This window comes from Periplaneta americana, chromosome 1 (assembly GCF_040183065.1).
Source record: "Periplaneta americana isolate PAMFEO1 chromosome 1, P.americana_PAMFEO1_priV1, whole genome shotgun sequence".
Lineage (NCBI taxonomy): Eukaryota > Metazoa > Arthropoda > Insecta > Blattodea > Blattidae > Periplaneta > Periplaneta americana.
The window spans coordinates 173,068,745-173,078,250 of record NC_091117.1 but is presented as its reverse complement, the minus strand read 5'-3'; positions in this window follow the sequence as shown (position 1 = coordinate 173,078,250).

Genomic DNA, 9,506 nt, shown 5'->3' with positions numbered 1-9,506 from the left:
TTAAGTAACATAATAAACGATGTATCCTTATATCAAACACGAATGTTCCCTGGATCAAATGTCCCATTTTAATTATGTACCGTATTGGCCCTAGTGTAAGCCGCACCCGAGTATAAGCCGCACCCTTAATTTTAGGGGGAAAGGAGAAAAAAAAAAAAGAAAAATTGAGTGCAGAATGAGAAAAAAAGGAAAATTGAGTGCAGTGAAATTTACCTGTCACATTATACAGTTACAAAACTGTTTACACTATTTAAACACTTTTTCTTCAATTACGGTATTACGTGGGTAAATCACCAAAAATACCGGTACAACTAATCACCGTCTTCTCCAATGTCACTGCTGACTTCACTACTACCGGTACCGGTATTTGTTTCATCACTGTCACTTTGTTCATCACTCTCCGCCCAAAGTGCGTCGTCCTCACTGCCATCCAGAGCATTAGACACGCAGCATTTCTTGAAGCCTTTGATGATTGAATCTGGTGATATCGTGTGCCATGAAGAGAGAATCCACTCACACATAAGGCTGACAGATGGCTTCTTGATCTTCCCAGATGGAGTGAATGCATGACCCCCTTCTAGAAGCCAATCCGAATACTGTTTTCGGAGATGGTCTTTAAAAGGCTTGTTCACGACGACATCAAGCACCTGCAATTTTGATGTCATACCTCCAGGTATGACGACTAGGTCTGTCTTCAATGCAGTAATTTTCTTCTTTACTTCGGGTGTGAGGTGACCTTTAAAGGCATCCAATACTAACATAGCCCTCTTACAGAGCAGCGCACCTGGTCTGCGATTCCAAACCGTAGCTAGCCAGTCCACCATTAGTTCGGTTGTCATCCATCCTTTCTCTTGGCAACGAATCACTAATCCCTTAGGTAAATTCTCCTTGGGCATAGTTTTACGCTTCAGAATAACGTACGGAGGCAGTTTTCCTCCATCTGCCGTAACCGCCAGCATCACAGTGATTCTTTGTTTTTCATTTCCAGTTGTTCTCAATGAAATGTTTTTCGCCCCTTTATTGTCAACTGTCATATTGCTCGGCATGTCCCAAAATACAGGCGTCTCGTCGGCATTGCCGATCTGGTGTAATGGGTAAGAGTGGCGCTGACGCAATTCAATGACGTGCCTCTGGAAGTTGATGAGTTTTTCAGTAAAATCCTCTGGCAGTCTCTGTGCTAATGAAGTGCTTCGTCGGAGAACAAGGCCACTTCTACGCATAAACCTGCGGCACCAACCTATACTCCCATGGAATTCTGTCAGTGGAATGTTTAGGGTCTTCGCTATTTCCAACGATTTTACCTGGATTACTTGTCGAGAGATAGGCATCCCTTCTTTCCTTTTGTCTTGTACAAAGGAAAGGACCCTACGTTCTAGTTCAGGGTATTTCCCAGCCTTGGGTCCTCTGAAAGATTTTCTGGTTGTATTGGCATTTTGCAGTTTATCCTCCGAGGCCATCCAGCGCCGCACATTAGACTCATCCACACTACACTTTTTGCCGGCTTCTCTATTAGACGTACTCCTAGCATGACGAATAACTGCAAGTTTGAAACTAGCGTCATAACTGCGCCGAATTCCCAAGCTTGTTGAAGCTTTTCTTTCTACGTTTCCGCTCATGGCTGAACCCGTAGCTACGTACAAACTGTTTTAATCTGTCCTATCATACACAAGAGTACGATCACTGTAATATGAAGATTGATACATTGTTGCGTCATATACCATACGACTGCTGACAATTTCAAACACGAGCGCGTGGCATTGTTGCTCCATTTAAAAATGATAAAATTACCGGTAGCAACATGCGCCACATTTCAAGTTTAAATTTATCGGCCGCGCAAATAAGCCGCACCCCAACTTTTCGAGTTTGAAATTTGAATAAAAAGTGCGGCTTATATTCGGACCAATACGGTAATTACTTTATATTTAATTCTAACGGGTGCAGCGGAGCGCACGGGTACGGCTAGTACTTAATAATATTTGATCCAAAGTAACCTTCAAATACAAAATTAAGATTTATATTAAGTTTTATACATTTTGATTACACAACTTTTAACACTATATCACTTCGGATAACGTATTATTTGTCTTTCACGAGTTGAATTTTAATTACCTTGTTTACATATTTCGGCCTGCTATTGGTCATCTTCAGAACTGGTTGTTGCTGGTCTTGGCGCCTTTTGTTTTGTTTCCTGAGGGGTGTGTTTGTGTAGTGTAATGTGGAGTCAAAGAGTGTGTGTGTTCTGAAATTGAGTTGTGTGTTGAGAATTTCATTTGGATGTGTTTTTGTGTGTCTGTATCAATATATTTCGAATTGTTCTAGAGTTTTCAGTTCCTGGCTTTTTGGTTAGATGTGTAGAATTTCCATGTCTGTGTTGATGTCTCTGTAGATGTGGTTAGCATTTGTGATGTGTTCTGCATATGTGGAAGTGTTTTGTAATTTTGTTATGGCTGTGATGTGTTCTTTGTAACGTGTTTGAAACGATCTGCGTGTCTGTTCTGTGTAGAAGTTGTTGCAGGTGTTACATTTGAGTTTGTATACGCATGTGTGGTTGTATTTGTTTCTTTGTTTTGTTTGTGTGTTGAGATGTTTTTGTAGAGTATTATTTGTTCTGTATGCGATGTTGTAATTTAATTTTTTTGAATGAGGTTGCAATCTTGTGTGTGTTTTTGTTTTCGTATGTTAGTGTGATGTATTTTTTGTGTTCTTGTGTTTGTGCTGTATTCTTATGTTTTTTACGATCATGTTTTGTCTTTCGTATTATGTCGTCTATTATGTTGGGGTTGTATCAGTTTTCTTGTGCTATGTATTTGATTGTGTTTAGCTCTTCTTTGTAATCATGTTGGTTCATTGGTTTTGTTGAGCAGTATGTGTACCATTGTTCGGAATGCAGCTTGTTTGTGTTGTGTTGGGTGGTTGGATGTGTTGTGTATGTGTGTTGTTGTTGGTTTTCTGTAGACTTTTTTTTTTTTAATTTTTCTTTTCTTCCCCCCCCCCTTTCTCGTTTCTCTTTTTCTGTTTTCTGTTTTTCCGCTTTCTTAAACTAGTACGTACCCAACACCCATGCCCAAGGCGGGACTCGAACCCACAACCTTTCGGACCAAGCGATAGGGACATGCCGTGCCCCTACCGCTTGAGCCATCCAGGCTGGCAACTTTGAATGTGTGTTTGTTGCCGACTCTTGTTATGGTGATGTCTAGAAAATTTATGGATTTGTTGTGCTGAAAGTGGTCTATCCTGCCTCAGCCCTGAGAGAGACAGGTTCCATCATCAGCCGAGTACTTGATATGTCCTAGGGCCGGAGCCCCAAGCCCTTCCTATAGGCTATCACTATCAGAAACTCGCACTGTCCCAAGCCTATTTTTAACTATTGCAGATGATAGATGAAATGAGGGAAATGTGGAGCGTGTTGATGAAATGACGGAGTAAAACGGACGTACACCAAGGAAATTCTCTGCAATGTCTGCCTTGATCACCACAAATTGCACCACGATCTCCCTGGAGGCAGACGCGGCCAACGTCGCCTTATTATTACTGACTAGATGACATAGATTGAGTTCGACTATCAATCCACCGCTGTAGAGTAACGGTTAGCACGTCTGACCGTGCAACGAGCGGACCCGGATTCAAATTCTGGTTGGGACAAGTTGAGTTTTATTCCGAGGTTTTCCCTCAACCAATTGAAACAGAATTGTCGGGGATAACTTTGGGCGTTGGACCTCGAACTCACTTCGTCATCATAATCACACTTCCCCTCTTTCATCATCATCATCTCCGTTTCTTCTATAGCTTTCGGGTTTGCTCCGATGTAAAGTCGGGTGCGAGCCCCGTGGATATGTGGTCATTAGTTGTTGGTGGTAGCGCTATGCGCCGTGAGCTCATGGTAACTCGTGGGACCGCGGTGAGGGCTACGTGGAATGGTAAAGGGATCATGTAGGCAAGTGTTTCCCAAGCTTTTGAGTGTCACGAACCCTTTCAATCCATATTTTATTTTGGCGGATCCCCAAAATGATTTGTATAATTTAAACTTGTAACCATGTTCTGCTCATTAAACGCCCTTAATAAATTGATAATGATATTAACATTTCAGGTTTGACTTTTGAGTATAATCTGAAAATAGATCAATACAATGTAATTTTACATTATGTCACGTCTTTGATATGACTAACGAAACCAATTTTTTGACTTCACTTAAGATTATCAGTGAAATGGTTTATTTCTTTGCTGTGAAAAATTAAACCAGTCTTTAGACTTACCATAAAGTTATCAGTGGGATGGTGGATGTTGCTTTGCGAAGTCTGGCTCAGTTGAAGGGTTGGGCCATAGCGGGCCAAGCGCCATTTATTAAAAACGGAGAAACCAAGGGTTAAAGTTAAGTGAATATCATAGTTTGATGAAGATTCACATATCATTTAGTTTTAATGTGCATACTTTATATTACTTGCTATATGTTTCGTTAAATTATGGTAATCACTTAATTTTACCCCTTGTTTCTCCGTTTTTATTATATGGCGCTTGGCCCACTATGGCTCTGAGCCATCATGTGTAGATACTCTAATTCGCAAGTTTACCTAAATATTAAGTTTACTTCTAGGATTTGTGTTGCTCAAAAATACCAGAAAAGAAAATGTGCTCTCATACAACTATGTATGCTGATACAAATGGCATTAAGTGTTGTATTGCATTTCGGGAAACTTCGGGCTGTATGGGTGGTGCCTGCAACCAAAACTGCAACAGGAATGTTGTACGAAACACGATTTTAAGATCGAAATAGAATCTAATTGTAACACCCTAATTCTAACACTTCCTACTCTGGTAGATTCTGCGTCATAGAGCGATGCTGCGTTATAATTTTGAATTGTTTATCAAGAATTTATGCACTACAGTCATCTCCGGATATAGTGAACCTCTGCGGACTTGCATATTTCGTTCACTATATCCGAGGTTCACTAAATCCGAAGTGTCTCTCCCCTAACCTTAAATGACAGGAAGGAATGAAATTGTGAACAAGAAAATAAAATACTATACAGTAATTAAAATATTTAATTTTTGTCGAATAGATTACACTGTATACTGTTACTCACAGTTGATTTACTTAAACTATGCTGTCGACCCACGTCCGCTTGCGAAAGACCACGTTCAATGTCACTTATAATATTCGCCTTTTCTTCCAAAGAAAACACTTTACGCTTCGACATTTTATACAGTACATTCACTGTTTGAACACTAGAAATATACTGATCAGGTAGAAATGACAAACGCTGTTATGGTGTGACTGCGTACTCAGCCTTGGACTTTCCCGGGTCACTTCATGGAAACTGGGAGGAGGTTGATGGAATTTTACCTTCATTTATGCTCTAGATATAATGTCCGTCTCCTTTTAATAAAAGAAAGCGATTATATTTTCCGTTGTTTCGATGCTATCCGTCATAATGGAAATGTTTCTGACGGAGGATTAGAAATAACAGTAGAGTAGTGTGCCTGAGAACAGAATGGCAACCCTTTGACGGTGGAGTTAGGCAAGGTCGTCACGCGTTCCCTTGATTTACAGTACAGTTCATTGTCTATGAATCACTAATCCTACCTTTGCCTTTTGACTAAAGGAGTAAGAAACTTAGAATGTTGTTCTCAACACGTTCTTTCAATTTTATACAAAAAGGTCTGACTTCGAATAAGAATTTATTTGTCAGGATACAACTCTTGTAACTTCAGTTTTTAAGGTTCACTATAAACGGAAATACACTCAGGGACAAAAAAAACCGGACACTTTAATATTTGCTGGTATTTTGCAAAACATTATCTTCTCATACAATATTATGGTAGCCATCTGTTGTTATGGAGACATGTATACATTGTTGGTTGTTTTTTGTTTTATAAACAAGCCATTACAACCAAATATTCCAATTTTGCTTTCGGAGTCTCAGCTATAACAATTTTGTCTCAACCATTTTATGCTTCATTATCGTTATCATTCGTTATTTCTTTATTTTTACATTTTCTGAGTTTAAGTGGGGTTGTAACATTTGTCTTAAAACAAGATGCGACCTGAAGATGTGGCTCGAGCTGTAGCCCTTTACGATGATGGACGCAGTGTACGTTACATTGCAAATGTTATGAATGTGGCTAGAAGCACAGCCCATGATGCCATAAAACTGTATAGAGAGACCCTAGAATATACCAGAAGACCAGGTTCGGGTCGTCCAAGAGCTACAAATCCAAATGAAGACAGGTATATGGTGTTGAGAGTTCTTAGGGAGCGCAACCTGCCAGCTACTAGTGTAGCCCAGCAATTTGTTAACATGCATGGACGCCCAATTTCGGCCAAAACAGTTAGAAGGAAGTTGAAAGCAAGTGGACTGATATCAAGTAGACCTGCAACTGGTCCCAGACTTCTCAGGATGCATCGAGTTGAACGACTGCGTTTTGCAAATGATCACAGGGATTGGAGAAATGGACAGTGGAGCTGTGTTCTGTTCACCGATGAGTCCCGTTTCAATCTGTGCTCACCTGATGGACGTGAAAGAGTTTGGAGAAGGAGGGGAGAACGATTTTCACAGTGTTGCATTTCCGAAAATGTGCCGTATGGAGGTGATCGAGTGATGGTTTGGGCAGGAGTGTGTACGGATGCTCGTACAGAGTTGGTTTTTGTTGAAAATGGAAGACTAACAGCTGATAGGTATATAAATGAATGTTTGGCTGATCATGTTGTGCCATTTGGCCAATTTGTAGGCGATAATTTTGTTTTAATGCATGATAATGCATGGCCGCATATTGCCCGTGCGGTCGGAGATTATCTCCAAGAAGTGGGAATCCATGTTCTTCCATGGCCAGCAAGGAGTCCAGACATGAACCCAATTGAACACGTGTGGGACATGCTGGGACGGCGTGTTAAGAATAGACGACCGAGACCAGAATCGTTACAAGAGTTGAGGCGAGCACTTGGCGAAGAATGAGAACTTATTCCTCAAGAAGACATTGCTAACCAAATTGAGAGCATGCCAAGACGTATGGATGCAGTTATTCAAGCCAGAGGGGGTAATACCCGTTACTAAAAAGAGTTTTTAATGTTTAAGGCACCATAAAATGAAAAAACAGTTAGACCAAACGATGCCATAGTTATACGCCCTTTGTAATTTTTTGTAAATTTTCTCATCAGAGATTTTTTTTTTCAAATGTTGTCGTATAAGGTGCTAAATGAAACATTATTTTGTTTAAATGGGTTTGGTTTCATTTTGAAATAACTGGCAACAAAATACAAGCAAATATAGAAGTGTCCGGTTTTTTTTGTCCCTGAGTGTATTAAAGTACTTTTTAATGTATGCTGGTCGGGACCAACGATTTAGGTTCACTATAGCCGAATGTTCACTATAACCGAGTTCACTTTATCCAGAGTTGACTGTATATGTACAGTAGCGTGCAAATTAATCCGAACAACGTAATTACTTATGCAAAAATACTCAAACGGGATAAAAAAAAAAAGAATCTAAGACATACCTCAGTAATCTATGTGGCCTCCATTGTTCCTAATAACAGCTCTGAGACGATTTGGCATGGATTCCACTAATTTCCCACAAATATTCTTCATTTCTTCATCGCGAAACCATACACCAATGAGGGCAGAAATCATCTTCTCCTTTGTAGAACAACCATTTTTTTGCATTCTTCTTTTGCAAATTGACCACAAGTTCTCAATGGGGTTGATGTCGGGTGAGTTGCCTGGCCAGGGGAGTACCTGAATATTCTTCTTGTTGAAGAATTCTGTAGCTTTTCGAGACGTATGGCATGGTGTCAGGTCTTGTTAGAATACACCTCTGCCATCCGGAAATGATTTTTGTAGCTGGGGTACGATTCTGGTTTCCAATAAGTGAATATATTTGTCAGAATTCATCATTCCCTTGATAGGTATTAATGCTCCAGGCCCTTCATGTGTAAAACAACCCCAAAACATTACTTTAGGGGGTATTTGGGTGCTTGTTGGAGATGAGCTGCTGTTACTTTTTCGGATCCTTTCCGTACGTAAGAAACACGGTGGTCGTGGACCTCGAAATGAGACTCATCGGAAAAAAGTACATTCTTCCAGTCATTCACTGTCCAGTGTTGATGTAATTTTGCCCACATTAAGCGTTTTTTGCACATAACAGGGGTTAGCAGTTGCTTCTTAATAGGCTTACGAGCCCTTCGTCCAGCTTCCAAAAGCCTACGCCGCACTGTTGTGACGTGAATATTCGCCCCATTGGTAGCCATTAACTCGCAGGTTAAGTCGACAGCAGTTAGTCTAGGATTTAATTTACTTTTCCTGACAATTAAACGATCATCTGCAGGTGAAGTCTTCCTTTTCCGGCCACAGTTTCCTTTTTTCTGGGGTGTGATGAATCCAGTCTCCCTGTATCGTTTTATGATCGAATTAACAGTAGCCAAAGCGATGTGACATTCTGCAGCAATTTGCCTCTGTGTCATAGAAGAATGCTCTGCTAATGTTATAATTTTAGACCGTTTTCGTGGAGTTGTATCCATTTGTGAAGACGACAGAATGTACACAGGATTGCAGTATTAAGTCTTCAACACAACTGAAATGCTTATAAGTACAAAACGACAGGCAAAATGTCACATATTATGAAAAAAATAATGACAAACCTTCAACAATGGAATTACACGCAACTCTGGTTTATAACTCCGCGTGGAGTATTGGAGCGGCCTTCAAAAGACTTGACGACAATGGACAGCGCGACATAATTAAAATTATTGAAACTACAAAGCTTCCGTCCATACACTCCGCGTGTAGTATTGGAGCGGCCTTCAAAAGACTTGACGACAATGGACAGCGCGACACAATTAAAATTATTGAAACTACAAAGCTTCCGTCCTCTTTGACACCGCTAGCCTACTAATTGAACGTGGCCACTATACTACAGATGTCAATTAAAGCGGTATGAGCAGCTGTGAGGCCAACAATGATAGAAAATGTAAAAATATGTCGTGTTCGGATTAATTTGCACGCTACTGTATTCTGTAGATGTATGCAACAATAGATAATATATTCACATTAAATACATAACGTAATATTACGATACAACGGTGGTAAGTACATTACAATTACAATAGTTTCAATTTATAGTGTGAAAAATAAAATTTGTTAGCTGTGGACGAGTTCTTTGGCGGCCGCAGGGCTCGCTGTTTCTTCAGTACGGCGTTTACTTCTGAATAGGTGTTGTGCTGTTGTGTCAATACATCCCGATTTTTTATCACAGATGTTCATAATCAAGGTTTATATTTGCATATTTTATAGCTGTTTAACAATAGTTAAATATAAACTGGAAATCACATCGTCATTTCTTAATATCTCCTTATTTGGTACCGAATTAAAGTTGTGAAAGAAGAAAGAAGCGAATGAGATATCCTTCCCTGACGGAAGAATGGGTTTACTTCCTTCTGTATTTCCTTAGAATAGGTGGATTATGTACATAAGGAAAACCAGTTTGTATACACAACAAGTCTCCAATGTCATCATA